The sequence below is a fragment of the Diuraphis noxia genome, unplaced genomic scaffold (genome assembly GCF_037042655.1).
Source record: "Diuraphis noxia isolate RWA-SAM2 unplaced genomic scaffold, SU_Dnox_SAM2 contig0005, whole genome shotgun sequence".
Taxonomy (NCBI): domain Eukaryota; kingdom Metazoa; phylum Arthropoda; class Insecta; order Hemiptera; family Aphididae; genus Diuraphis; species Diuraphis noxia.
The window spans coordinates 33,945,982-33,962,370 of record NW_028301715.1 but is presented as its reverse complement, the minus strand read 5'-3'; the positions used below and the strand labels follow the sequence as shown (position 1 = coordinate 33,962,370).

The window sequence follows — 16,389 nt, the reverse complement described above, 5'->3', positions numbered from 1 at the left end:
TTTTATCCTCTCGACCGCCTTTAACGTATAATAATATATTAGGTAACTCCATATTGTTATAAGATTAAGTTTAGTCAGTCCGATATACTAAAATGAGCGTACGTGATGAAAAAGAAGAAACTAAAAACAAAAATGTTAATTTAACGAATTTGTATAATGTACTAAATGTACTTCACGAAATCGTCGTTCGACCGAACAATTATCGGCATACTTATGAGGACGCCACACCCGCATGTGTTGTCTCCGTCGTACAAGTGCGTAGCATAGTAAATTTTACGCTCAGCAGATCACGTTTATCTCCGTTATTTTAAAATTTAGAGTGAATTGACCTATTATAAAAATTAAAGGCAAGATTATTACCGAGTGCATCTCATAGGCTTTTTATTATATTTTAATTTTAAGCCGAGTTATGAGTATTTTTAGATATTAAAATTATTTATAATTTTAAAATACTCATAACTCGGCTTAAAATTAAAATATAATAAAAAACCTTTGAGATGCACTCGGTAATAATCTTGCCTTTAATTTTTATAATAGGTCAATTCACTCTAAATTTTAAAATAACGGAGATAAACGTGATCTGCTGAGCGTAAAATTTACTATGCTACGCACTTGTATGACGGAGACAACACATGCGGGTTTGGCGTCCTCTTATAAAAAATTTAAACCTATTCGTCATTTCGACTGTCTCAAATTTCCAAAAATTATCTTTGTACACAAGACACTAGCAAACGGCCGGGCTGGTGCAAAGAAATCGTATTGATTCCACCCAAAATAATAAGGATGTGCTGACAAAATATGAGTAGTAAATTCTTTTCAGAAATATTTCGGTGTATAAAACAATCTAGAGCGTGTGCATTTTTCTCCGAAAATGTCTATTTTCCAAAATGTTAGTATATTAAGACTACATATATATATTTTGGGGATATAAAATTAAAATTACACATTTTAATATTCCAGAGGAAATTTTTTTTTTAATGTTTAAGCTTATTAATACGGAATTATTAATGTATAATTATTATTGACACTCATACGATAGTGATGTGGTACTCACAATGTGAAATGTGATTATAGGTGGCAGTCTATTTTCTAATAGCCCCTCCCCTGCTACGTTTTCGGACTGTGTTCTTACAACCATTAATATATTGTGCACGTTAATGACTCTTTTTGAACATATTTAAAAATAAATTATTGTTAGGGAAAGGTAAAATAAAAAGTTATAACAATTGGTAAAGACATTTTAATTGCTTAAGGAAATGCAAATCCTTGTGACGCGTTTAAAACATATGTGTTATGACAAAGATTTATTATTGGAAAAAAATCTTAAGATAAAAATGTGGTTTTAGAAAATACGGCGAGTATCACGTCAAAACAATTATAGGAACACCTGGAACATGGAATGGAAATTTAGCATGAAAATAATATTATTTTTAACACGTGAGTCGGCAAAAATATTACGATTTTGCGTGTAATATGAAATAGCGTGTACAATTAAATGTAATCTTTCAAAACAAAACTAAAATAATGATATAAATCTATTTACCTTTTTTCATTTTGAAATATCCATGGTATGGACAAATATTTGATGTCAGAATTGATATGCTGACGTTTGTTCGTTATTCCAAATTCATATTACCAATTCAATGAAAATCTCCAAACACAGAGTTTTTTTTATTAAACGCATTGTTTAAAACGTATAAAATAATCGCGAAGTAAAAAGTATGATTTTCTGTACTAATTTTATGGAAAAAAAATCGATGTTTCTAATTGCAAGCGTCTGAACGAACTGTAAGTTTAACTAGTAAACAAACAATTTATTACAATTTATTTTGTCTTGTATTCAATTCATAGTTTGACAAGTAAAAAACAAAGGTTTTCTTTTAAATCCTCTCCTTATCCCGGTACAACACCTCTGGATCTAATGATCGACATATAATTATTTTCACGTTTATTTTGTATTTTAAAATAATAATGTTACGTTTGCTAATTATTATTATTTTTTTTTTTTTAGTTTTCTATTTTGAAATTCGTACGACTTATTTAATATCATTATTTTATATTAAGTTACCCTGTAGTAGAATACGTTCTTAGAATAGAAGTTTTATTACAACGTAACATCAGTTTGATTGCGTTTATTGTTAATCGACCTTGTCATATTATATATATATATATATATATTATGATTTACGCCACAACATTTTCGAGAAGGACTTTAAAACGCTTCATCCGAGCTTTTGTGGAATGCACAATCGTCATGATAAACAATCAGCTACCTAGTTAAAAGACAGAATACCAAATCTGGGTGACACTCGAAAATTCCAATAAGTAATAATAATAATATTATTACTATCCCAGTAATGGTGAAAATTCTAAAAGTGAATCTCTCTGCCTACCTCCGTGAAACAATCGTTCCAAATAGTTCACCTCGTTAGACGAACTTTTTGATAGATATTATAGAAAATGTTAAATATATTTACCAACCATGCTTGTAGTATGCTCGTAAATGATGAAGTTATAAGAATTCTGATTTTAAGTTATTTGTGGTGACTGTGGTTTAGGTTTATATTATGTTTTACGCAATAACATCAAAAACATGTAATATCGGATCTATATTATTATAATACCAGAACATTTTTGCAAATAATAATAATTATTAAATTTATATTAATTACTTAAATAATGAACTCATCATAGCCTTTATATGATTTGAACACATTATTATGATCCATTGATCTATAACCCTTATTACGGTCATTTTTATAACTGAAAAATGACTAGTAAGAATTTTGAAATTAATATATCAACATTTTTAGAAGAAAAAAATAGTCGCTTAATAATTTACCCCAGTAATCAAGGGAATTCTCGATTGGGGAAAAAAAGTTTGTATTACCATAATACACTCTTTAAGTAATACAAAACAGTCTCAGGAATTTGAAAAACAAGATAATTAAATATATTTAAAATTCTTAAAAATCAGAATTCGAAACCATTTACTATTGAAGGAAAGATTTGAAGTGAGCATATCAGTATATTACTTTGTAAATTGTACAATATTATAATCAATGCATTAACAATGATATGTTAATATACATAATTCATATGAAAACAGTGTTTCGATTTCAAATATGTATATAAACGAAGTGAGAATACATATTATATTATATTTATATGAATAGCATAGGTGTCAATCGTTGTGGTGCCGTTGACTAAGCCCAAAAATCATTTACCGAAATCAACCCTGTATTCAACTTGGTAATACTGTCGAACCTTTTAACAAAAACGTGACACATCGTAGTAGGTATATATATAAACGTATATTAAACTAATCGTTGCGATTGTCTTTGAAGAGGTTGTTGCATTTTACTCGGAAATGGAAAGAAATCGATCCGCTTTGAAGTACTCGTAATATTAGACAATATATTATTGCGATCCAGTAGGTACACAGAATTTAATTTGTTGGGGAGGGGATGAGGGTTAAAATACCTGAGTCGGGGTTCTCTAACAGTATAATTAATAATAGTAATTCTTCTAATTCTACGTACTTTAATTTTCAAGGATTTGACTTCCCCCTTCCCCTATGTGTAGCCCTGATTGAGATGTGTGAATATTTTGCTCGTGTGAAAAACTTATTCGCTGTTAATAATTTTGTATTTATAGTATTTAAATGATTTTATTAAGTATATATATATAACGTTTTCTTCGTCATGTGCCACCTCGTCCCCCGGCGATAGTATTGTTGACAGGGCCGGCCGTTCGGTGTTTCTCCGCGGTATCCAATAGATAACAGTCGTGTATCGTCCATGCGGCGTGAGTCGCTGAGTGGGTCGTAGTATAAATTGGTGTCCGGCAACGGGTTCACTGGGTGATCGGCAGTCGGCGGATAACGGCTTGTGCGTTGTACGTCGTAGCTGATGATCTTCGTTAACTTGAGTTTCCAAATGATTCCAGTTCTTCGTAATTGATTGTTCAGTAGTTGTTGAAGAGTTGAGGTTTGAAATTGGAATGGAATGGCTAGATTGTCGAAAATGTCTGGTATTTATACCCTTTTCGGCAATCTAGTCTGGCGCTAGTAGGTCAACCGGGTCTTCGTTTGACAAATGAAAATCACACCGTTGTTTGGTCGTTTCTGTGTACAATGTGTGATTTTCACTTGTCGTACCGTTTTAGTTTGTCTATCATCTTGTTTGGTTGGTGGTCTTGAGAAAGACCTTTTTCGAATGTGTGGTTCTGTTCCGTAACATATCCCAAAAGGTTTTCAGCAAATCTTTTTATGTTACAAAATTAAAAATTATTATCAATTTTCAATTCTTGTCACGTTTGCTGTTTATGCGATGATTATAGGAGTTGTTTAATATATATAATATACATAAAAGTTTTTTTAACGAGCTTGATATATACAACGAGTATCTTAATCGTGTCAAGGTTTCGGTGACATTTTTATGGGACACGATAAAGTGTTTAAATGGATAAAGTTTTAAAGAACGAATTTCGAGGACTCGTTTTGTTTTTAAGGTGCTATAAGAACCGATGGAAAATTACTAGATTTTACGATTCTTTTTGGAAAATTGTATCATCTATTTTGGGCGATCAGAACCATTTATTTTTCGTGTTTTATTGTAATACTGTTTTGTGTACTTCGATATACTATCGTAATAAATTACATCGTATGTGATTGCACGGAAAACTATAGTAGAACACCATAATGTACCAAATGCAATTTTCCGTTTTTTTTTTTTGAATTATGACATCAAACGTTAGTGCTTTTAAATGTGTTTTAAGCAGTATAAATTATAAATAATCGTATTTTCTTTTACGTGTAATAATATTTATTTATTTTATCATGTTAAGAATTTTTCTAACCATCTGTTAGTAATAATATCACCGCAAAGGCAAAGCTCCCCTCTATATTATATAATATAATTTTAATTTGCGTGCTTCTCCAGGTTGCACTTTTTTTCTCAACTACGGCCCCTTAAATAAAATGTACACACCAATAAATATTTATTTTTATTAATCATTAGTTTTGTTTTTTACTTGGGACATTAAGCACTTGAAAATATACAACTTTCATTATAGGGCGAGAGATTATTTAAATGTTATTTAAATACATGCAATTTTTTATAGTAGATGTAGGACAGATATACATTACAATACATCTTGTTTCTACACCAGGGGTATGGAATCCAGTTAAAACATGATCGGGTTAATATTAATTTAGAGGTTTTTTATTTAATAATATGTTCTTACACAGTTGTGCGTAAACTTAAAATAATAGATTTCTATAATGGCTTGCAGTCAACAAGCCAACAAGTGCTAATCTCTTCTATTATTTATATTACATTATGTTATAATTATAATTCGACAGAATTGTAAACTTTTGGATTTTAAACGCCTGGCTGATGCTCTATTCAATTAAAAAATTATCAAAACTTGAATACAGGGATGAACATGCTAGTGATGAGTGTTTTGAATAAAGTACTACCATAGGTTCAATACTTTTGGTGTTATTCTAATATTTAAAATCAGAACTCTATACACCAGGAACGCTAAAAGAGTCTAGAACTTTAGTTTTGTGACGATTTTTTCCTTGAGTTATTGTTTTGTTTTCCCAAAGTTTCATGTTAAAAACGACATTTTTAAGACTGCGGAAATACGACAGAAACGTCGGAAATAACGGGCAGATGAAATACTACTCCCGGATGTCGAGCATGTAAATAGAAGAAATCTATAAAACAATTTTAAACTCAGAACAAACTATTTGATACACCTCTTCCAGATTGTTTTCCAGATATTGGACATACAGATTAAACTTATTACGGTTAAATCGAAATTATCAATGCTTGAGGAATATAAAACAATCATTTAATAAATCATTTAACAAATTGACTCCATAGTACTTGATATTTGAACTAAAAAAATTTTGATTTTTATTTACTGTCCATTTTTTGTGATAGATAATGATTTTTGTAATTACCTATTAGTAAACCGACCAATCTATTAGGATAATGTCTTGCTAAATTTACTTAAGTGATTTCAGTTTATTCTCTAAAAATGATAGTCATATATTTTACAAAAGTAAATTTATCTTGATGCTGTAGTTTTGACTATTTTCTGTGTTATAAAAATGTGTACATTTTAATAAGAGATTCACGTTGACGCGACGGTGTTCAAACTATTTAATTTGAAATGTTGTTATTGTTAACAATTTCATAAATCTAAGTTTAACATTTCAAACACACCAACAAAGTTGTAATTTGCTAGTTTGTTAAGTAAGTCGTATATTATGCAAACACAGGATGTAACGTAGCATTTTGATTTTATAAAAATAAAACTGTAAGTATAAACGGTCTGAAAAACCATAGTGCGCGAATAATTTGGTACATTTTACTTCGATATATAGGTACCTAGAATATATTATATTTTATTAGCAAAATAAACAGTTTAGATAGCTAAGATTTTATTATGGAGAGTTGTAGAAAGTTGAGTAAAAGCACACATTGTTGAGAATTGTTTTTAGTTTAATAAATCATGCGAACAAAAGGTGCTACTAAACGAAATCGCGTATGTACTACCGGTCTGTTATCTTAACATATATTATTTTAACCATACCCTTAATGAACTACCCCCTAACTACTATAATCACACACGTGAATTTCTTTTTTCACATGCATATTATCTACTTAGTGTTTAAAAATCGATAATTTTTGTCACATATTTTATAAAGTGACACATTTATCTTATGCACAGACATTAAAATTTTTTTTTCAAATGTACAATATTTATTACATTATATTATGATACAAAATATTTTCATAGTCGTAAAAGATGTCAGTAAATCACTTTGAACTCAACCTCATCAAATACGTATTAGTCCTTAAGAAACTGTTCGAAAAGAAAAATAATTAGAAGATGATTCATACTATTTATGGCATTTTTCTTTCTTTATTTTCATTACGAAGATGTAACAAAATTTCTATTTATCTATACGTACCGTTTCTTATGAGCTTTTCAACCATATATATATATATATATATATATAATAGCGTTGTATAAAAGAAAGTGTACCTCCTACAAACATATTATTGTAATTATAATACGCGTTTAAAATGGAGCAAACCGAACGAGTGCGTATAAACACATAACAGTAAATCTCCGAAGTAAATTTATGCTTATTTTAAATCACATTAAAATATGGTTAATAACAGAAATAATAATATCATTATAATGTCGTGTTTGTAATCCCATTGGGAGTTGTTCGATAAGTATATATTTGGTTAGTGTATATTTCATTTGCTGCAGTATTATCGATGTTTGAAACATGCTTTAATTAAGACATATTATGTGGATGTTACGTAGATGTTACCGTGTGTATACATTTAACTACGAATTTCAATTAACTTACAGTTGTATCAAAACCTTGTTGAACCCAATAACATATATAGAGCGAAATACTTTGACATGATTTATGACGCAATATATTGTACACAATATATTATCCATACATGTTGACATGTTGTGTGCATGTGTGGCTACGAGTGTGTGTTTTGAGAAATAATATGTTTAGCATTGTCCTCGACTAGTATTATTCCCAAAACGCGGTGAGTAGTACAAATACTGTTTATAGTGCTCCAGATAATCGATTCGTACGTCAGTCTATCTCTTACTATTATGGCATTGTGGTTGTAGTAGTAGTACTAGTGTATTAGCACTTAGCAGTAGCATTAGTCGTAGTAATAGTAGTAGTACGGGAAAGCAAAGCAATTGTGCCAGTCTCCCCCGAGTCTGGCAATAATAATATAATAATAATAATGAAATGTATAAGTATAGTATTAGTTTGTCGTTGCCCGTTGGTGTCAGAAAGAAAGGCATGACGAAATATCAAAAGAGGCGTGGATAAAGCGACTCTTACCTATAACATCCATAATCGGGCTGACCGAGTATATGGAGTGACAAGATACTGCTTGACCCAGATGCTGCATTACTGTTTCCAGGCTTACCTCCATAGGTTTGGCAGAGTAGAAAGCCGGGAGGGGTGGTCCACTGCTTATCTTGAAGAACACACTTTTTTTAGATGTGGTCGGTGGGCAAGGAAACTGGTAGACCTGGAAACAGCGGTTAAATAAAATGTTATCTCAGAAACGATGATAACAATTGTGCTACAAAGCAAAGGCGACTGAGAAGCTGTGGAACAGTACTCAACACTAATCCTGGGGAATAAAGAAGAAAAAGTGGGTGAACATGCTAGTCTGAGACGGACGCAAGGCCATACATCAAAGGTGTAGTGTACTGTTATTTTATCATACTTAAGATTTGGTGGTTTTAATACTGGGATATTGATGTTCATTATTTATTTTACTCTGTTTTTGTATATACAAAGTTTGAATGTTTAGTATAGGACATAGGTACTATGTATAATGCATGTTTATATAAATAAAAGATGGTAGCTCGGCGGGAAAGCAAAACAAAGGCAATCTTTCCTCGTGTTTGGCCATAAGTTAATAATAATAATAAAAATTGTTAGTGAGAATAGTAGTAATAGTAGTCGTCAGAAGTCTTTGTATACATCTAATATTGTTCCGGTTTATATTTCTTTACACAAAGTTCGTTCGTCTGTTGAATGCTATTCATATTATGGTTAACTTTGAAAATTTTCTTATGTGTCTCAATCCTTTTATCATAATAAGTACATGCGTATATATATTACGGGCATACGGTATAATTAAGTTATTATTTGTATTATTATTGCTTTTATCATTACTATAAAATGTCAGTGTAAATAAATGCTTCGCATTCCTTATTGATGGTAGTGCATATATTAAGCTCCGTGTCTTACTATATTTTATAATAATGATTGTGCATAAATATTTGCTGTGGCAGATTATCTCACGAGAAAAGGGTGAGTTATATTAACCCACATCCCGTGTCACTATAATATTGTAATATTCCAAGATTCACGACATTATTATCATGTAAAACATTATTAGTTCTAGCAATAACCATTATTTTCATGTCGATTCTATGGTACTGGTGACTTAAAATTGAATAAATTATTTTTAAACACGTTCGAATAAAATATACCGGTATGAATTCAATGCTGCGTACTATCGTATAAGCTTTACAAGATCAATGGGTAGATTATTTTGAAATTTTATTTTGAAATCCTATAGCCTTTACATTAAGTCTAAGATTCATCTAGGTATGTTTCCTACATATTATGTATGATTGAATAAATAATTTTTTTTATTTTCAATTATTAAGTTTCAATACTCATTTAAAAAAATAAACATAACTTCATGGGATATAAATTTTGAAAAATGTTTTCTTTTACAAAGCCAACAATCAACTGAACAGAGAAAACATTATAATCAAAAAATAATATTAATAAAGGCTACCTATACCTAGGTAAATGAGGGTTACCGATCCGGGCCGTGGTGAGTTGTGAGTGTAAATATCCACTATGGGTTGAGCTGATCGTCCATGGAGTCTTCTTCCAATTCGTGTCATTCTTCGACTGTCTGGAGTCTCGATCAGTCATTATCTCGAGGTGTGCGAGAAACCCTACTCGACGTATTGCTTGTTTTGACCACAACTAAAAATTTCTCACACTCAGCATATTAGCTGTACTCGACGTAAATAGTATACGATGTCGATTATGACAATAATTGTTACACCTTTCGTTACCAACTTGTTTAGTACATTATTATTAGAGTGCGTTTATAGTACAACACTGTGACGAATAATATTCAAACGTCAAAATGTTGTAATAGGTAAGTAGTAAAACACGTTTTAACAAGCTGAAAATAAAAACCGATAATAGATCATCGAAAATCACAACAACACTCACTCGAATAAAACTATCGGATCGATCAATAACCGTCGTCGTATATGCAACACGTCTGTCAAACGTTCACACACACCGTAGTCGTATTCGTAAACGATTTGTCTCGTTTAGCGCGTAACATTTGGCTGTAACTTTTTGTGTTAATTTCGTAAAACGCCGGTCGGGCGTTGTAATCGTATATATATATATATATATATATAGTTTGTAGTTTGGAAATCGTGTGAGAAACACTTGCAGCGCTCGGATAAAATAATATATGGCCCGGCCGGGTTTCTAATTCGCGGCGATGTTTGGCGTCGGGACCGAAACCGTTAAGCAAAATAAAATAATAAGTAGAAACTTCTTTATCCGTGCAGAGCGTCGAGTGGGCGCCACCACCGCCAGTCACCGATGCTTATATGCGATCCGTTATACTGCGCCACAATGAGGGCGTACATAGTGCAACGGCGACTCTTTTATTATATCCATGTCGTGTATAGTCGCCTGTTTCGAGCAAATCGGCTGCAGCGGCGGCGGCGAAGACATTAGGAAAAAACGCTCTCCTCAGTCCCCCCCCCCCCCCCCCCGGAAGAAATTTAAACGAAATATATTGTATTATGTATGTATACGCACATTTTATATTATTTATGGAGCTCGTGGGAAGGGTTTTCAGCGGTCGACACAAAAATATAATGCACGTTTTCAGTACACACCCGGAGCAGCGGTGTGGTGTGACGGCGAGAAGCGTGCAGTGTCGGTTATGTGTTGCGGGTGGTGCGGGTGCGCGAGTGTGTGCACACCGATATATTAAAGAGTGCGAGGAGTGTTATTGACATCCGAGGGCAGTCCTTTTGCCCGATATTCACTCCCTCCCCTCTCCAATGCATTTCCACACCACCGTTATAATCGGCAAACCGACCCTCATCCCTGCGCCACGACAACCCTTCAAATTGGAATGTCCTTTAATGTAAACACGCGCGTCGGTGGTGATGGATTCATCGCTTACTCATCATTGTCGGAGATCGACGTGACCGTTTAGTCAGACTTAATGTCTGTTTGCGTGCGTGCGTGCGAGAAATATAATATATGTACCTAAATAATAGATGATGTTAGTGTGAGCCGGGCCATGGCCGCTGGGCCGCGAGCGCATCCGGGGCCTGCGCGCGTATTTGTGTCAAGGGTTCTCGATATTATTAAAAATATAATATTTCGCTACTTATAATCATTTTTTTTATCATTTTATAATATAAAATTTTTGGGGACTTCTGAAGAAATGCATCCAGGGCCCTTTAAGTACCAGACCAACACAGGATGACGTATATACATAAAATATTATGGATTTCTGTGTGATAATATTATATTGTACAGCAATCTCAGTCGTTCGTAAAATGTGACGAAGAGTGCGGGATGCACCGGATCACACTGTCCCCGATTTATTTGTAACCTATAACAATTATGATTAAATTATTTAAACTGTGCATTTCAGATTTTGAGCGGTGGATAAATACTGCGGGATCGTATATGGGTTATTTATTGATATATTTTCTTATTACTATTATCGCCATAATAATATAATATAATATATTATCATCTTACTCTCCAAACGGGGTTTTCGGGTAGAAGAATTGTGCTCCTAAAGTTTCTCGTGACCCTGCTGTCTATTGATTGAAAATCGAGACCATAATATTATTATAGTAGTATTTGGTACTTGGAATACGGAATAGGTCATTTTTCAAAAACACTCTCGGAGTTTTTCGCGTATACGCGTGCAAAGAAAAACTACACATCATATCATATATGTATAAGAACATACGCACGTTGAAGAGGTGAAGAGACTTGAACTATAGCGCAATTTTAATCGAGAATCGTTTTTCGAACGTGATGATTTATCATCGATTTCAAAATTAGGTATTGAACATCGCGACGCACAATACCTACCTCACTATATATAACATATTAACACTACTGTCGCACACCACGTGTGGTCATCGTATCCACTTCGGCTTTGTTTGTTTGGCGATGTAATATTTCGTCTAAAACCATTGATCGAATTATAATATATTGTAAATGATGTTTAAATTATACCATATAATAAATTATGCGTACCGCTTCAATCCTCTCCAAATCATAACGTAAACGAGATTGGATATATTGTTATAATTATAATCGTAATTATTAATCGTTGTTATTGTTCGGTATAGTATTCTGTGCTGTATACGAAAAACTACAAACGCGCTTTTCCTCTCACCCGAATCTATGAACATATTATTATTATTATTATTAATAATAATAATATGATAGTATGCTGGTTGAAAATTCGTGTTTTTCGGTAACAAAAGCTAGGTTTAGCCACATTGTAGGTGTGTACGCATATAGTTTACGCGGAAATGTTCTGGTAATTATTTAAGTACTGTTACAGTGTTGTTGTAGCTTTGTTGGACTGACTACGGTGTTTGTAGAAGTCGATTATGCATACATTACAACATAGTACCTATTTTATAACACTTTAACGGCTAGATTGTATTTTAATAGTATTGCCACGACTATAATGTAACAATATGTTCATTAAATCAAGATGGTCCTCTCAATACATACATTGGTTGTATGTTTTGCTGATAAGTTTTGTTTTGAATTTAATGAAAATAATAATTATAATAACTAAAATATATCACTACGAATGACGCACCATTATGGGTTTTAAGTATATTTAACATGTTTGAATTAAATCCATTTTTGTCTCATTTAAAAGCAAGTAAATATCGAATAAAATAATATTTGTGATTATTTAAATTAGATTGTGTATCCATTAAAAATAAATTAAATTAAAATGTGTTATACACTAAAAAACAACAACAAAAATATCAATTAATATAATAATATATAAAATTATAATATTATGATGTTTAATATCATTTTTATTTGAAAGCGACTGGTGTATAAATATGCCTTTAGAATATTAATTAGCATAAATAATTATTATGTCTGAACGCGCTAGTGATTATACCTAAAAAATGGTATTTATTGCAGTTTAATTAATGTTCGTTTTTAAAATTGATTTTCAAAACGAATCCTCAATTTTTATTACTGTTACTATTTTTAATCATAATATTATAGCTGCTGCATTTAGTTGAAAATCATAATCAATCACATAATATATAATGTTTTTAATTATACCAGTTACTGAGATACCTAACACCTACTATTTACATTCCTATTATTTCATGTGTAATTTATCATCTAGAACGTTTATACGTATGCATATAAATATATACATTATTATTTTTCTAATAAAAATGGCGTTTGAAACAATAGCGAATGATGTTTGAAACAATTGTAAAATAATAATTTATTGGACAACTTTTGTGATAAAAATTAAACTAAAATTAATCGTTTCACGTTGATGCCGCAAATAATATGGTCGTATGAATCATATATCCATGATGATATTATTAATACATTTTTTTCATTCTGATATTAAGTATATTTCATACTTTGTATTGACAAGATAAATGTGTTTATCAAAGCTTAAAAGCAAAAACCGATTTTTTTTAATGGAATAAAAAACAGCAAAAAATATACACGTTTGTGGTGTGCTCAATTACCTATATAAAATTAAAACAAATTACTTACAGAATAAATGTGATGTATACCGTACAGGTGTCACAAGCAAATTTATTTCCAATGAGTTTGACGAAGAATAAAACGTATTCTATTGAGAGATACATGAGAATGTGAAATGAAAACATTTGTATTATCGAATAATGCCTTAATATATATATAAGTAAATGTTAAAATAATAACTTATGATAATGTATATATATATATATTGTATAGATATGCTATATTTTATTAACAAATGTCAGAATCAAATATTTAAGTTTATAAAAAAATCGACGTGTGTATAAATAACTAGAAAACTATTTAATATAAGTGACTCTATACGCGAAATACTTTTCTAAATATTTAAGTAAATATAATAATTTTATTTGTTGCATATAACACATAACATTATACTCTAAACCTAAAATAAAAAATTATGTTTAAATTTTTGGACATCACTTACTTAGTAAAATACTAAACGGAATATATGATGTAACTTCTAAGTAATTTCTTAAATAATAGCTTCTACACGAACACTGTAAGTTAAAATAAATTACTAAATATCGGAAATTTCCGAGATTTAAATATTATTAAGTTTAGATTTATTTTATGATTGAATCAAAATATTGTTTTTTTTATTAAAAAATCGCAAAATTTTATCAATTTTTATCATTTAAAAAAATATTTAATTTAATTTTAAATTGATTTTAAATTTAATATATTTTATTCACCTTAGTAGTTATTTTTAATCTTTTACAAGAGAGCATAAATAATAATAATAATAATTTATTACGTTTTATATTAATTACTAAATTTTATAATTATACATTTTAAAATTCCGTTGCTTATGACTCGATAATATTATCGCTTGTATTTAAAACTATATGTTGGACTTGTATATTTTTTCTATCATCGTATTTTTTTCAAATACGCTTAATTAAATTAAAAAAAAACTTTGTTGAAATTAGTTATGAAAAAAAGATTAAAATAAACTCTTGGTATGCATTATATTATACATATTTTATACTATACATAATAGAATGATTTTGTTCGAAATATGATTTTGATAATTTTATTTATTAGTATAGAATACGTCATAGGTATATCATAAATTAAATATTAGAATAATATGTACCTATATTGTATGTTTATGATGAAAACTTATGACTTTAATACATTTATACATTTTATTACTGTGCATATTATAATATTCAATGTATATTATTATAATAATATTATACGCATAGCAATGTAGACATTTAAATAAATAATTTCAATTTTATAAGTTTATAGTATCACAGTAGCCTCTCTTTGCAGCATATGGCTCTTACGCCAGATGTTAAGTACAGATACACTATACACTGTACGTGAGGTATGAAGCCTGTAGAGATGTGTTTTTTCTTTTTAAATTACAAAATAAGATATGAAATGAATTATTTATTTGCAATGTCTACAAAATAACTGCAGTCACGAGAAGTTGTTGCTCACATTCCCCAGAAGTTGTAGAATACAAGTTCACACTATTCATAATTTGATGCTCTGTTATTAGATCGTTTGTTTATTTGACAAAGGAAATGGAATTTAATTTTGCAGGATGATTTAAGAATGAAATTTGACGTCAAATTTGTAGTTTGTACCTGTATAATAATGAACATAAATATGGTTTTTAACATAGCGTGAGTTTTCATATTTTAGTTTTCCTGACATTTTGTAGTACTTTGATACTGTTTTATGTTTCTTTATTTCATCTTGAAATTCATTGTTACCAAACTGATGAAAGTCATGTATATAAAATCTATCTAATATATTTCCTAATATAAAATAGTTCTGTTTGATAACTTTTATTTTTTTGACCTATATTCCTAGAGGTTTTAATAATATTATTATTTGATTGAAATTTTAAAATCAATTAAATGTTCTGTAGTGAATTAAGTTGTGTACTTTATCTAAGTATTTTTAAGCTTTAAACGGAATAAGCTTTGTTAAAGCATTGATTTCGTTAAACTATTGAGTTACATTCACTTGTATAACTTTAGCTATTATGGTTTATAAGATTCAATAATGTTTGTAGAGTGTGTTTTTTCTTATTATTTGTTTAAAATGATAAAATGTTAAGCACTAAGCTTATTGTCGGTCGCAAAGTTGTACTTTTAATAATATATATATATTTCTTATAAAAATCATGTCAAACTTTTAATATCATACATTCCCAAAAATCGTCATCAGGCAAGTTGCCGAAAATACAGAAAACGCAAAATTTGGTTTAAAGTTTTAAAATATTTTAAAGTTAAAAATAACGTAAATATTCAGTGAGTTTCCACGACGTAAAAGTATTCAACTTTCACTTATATTTTTGTAGAGATAAAATAATCTACATTAAATTATATTATTTTCCGATTATTGGGTATCAGTGATGTATTAATGTACTATACTATAGTACCATCAATCATAAATCTTGTGTAATTTTAATCTTAGAGAAGAATATATTTTTAGTTTTAAAAGATATATTATGTGTAATGCATTTAACAGGTCTGGTGTGTAATTTTCCACATTATCACATATGTAAAGCATATTGTAAATATTTTCCATACATAATGTTTTGTTCCGACTTCTCGCAAAACAAATATTTAACTGAAATTATGTTATTTTTAAGCTTCATGCGTTGAATACGTTGTATTCTAGTATAAAATATAAATTGTATACGTTTAAATCATATTCGATTTTGTTGCACACTCGCAAATATTTGCTCATAAATAGCTTTTTAGAAGTGCAAAAACTAAAATGGAATGATCCTGAAAATCACTATGACCACTGAATACCTACACAAATTTGAACGATCAAAGCCGTTATATAAAATGCCACTGCTTATTAAAAATAATGATGGTTGCCGTGCCGATACTTAAATAATACGTCGTATCACGACCACGATCCCGGACTCGAATGATGTGAGTGTGTTTTCATTAATCTTG

The 16,389-nt window shown here is 30.2% G+C and overlaps 1 protein-coding gene across 1 annotated transcript in view; it reads left to right on the top strand.

The window, feature by feature from the left end:
- The window catches only part of LOC107169787 (uncharacterized), a 97,644-nt gene that overhangs the window by 39,498 nt on the left and 41,757 nt on the right, over nucleotides 1–16,389 (top strand). The window lies entirely within an intron of this gene.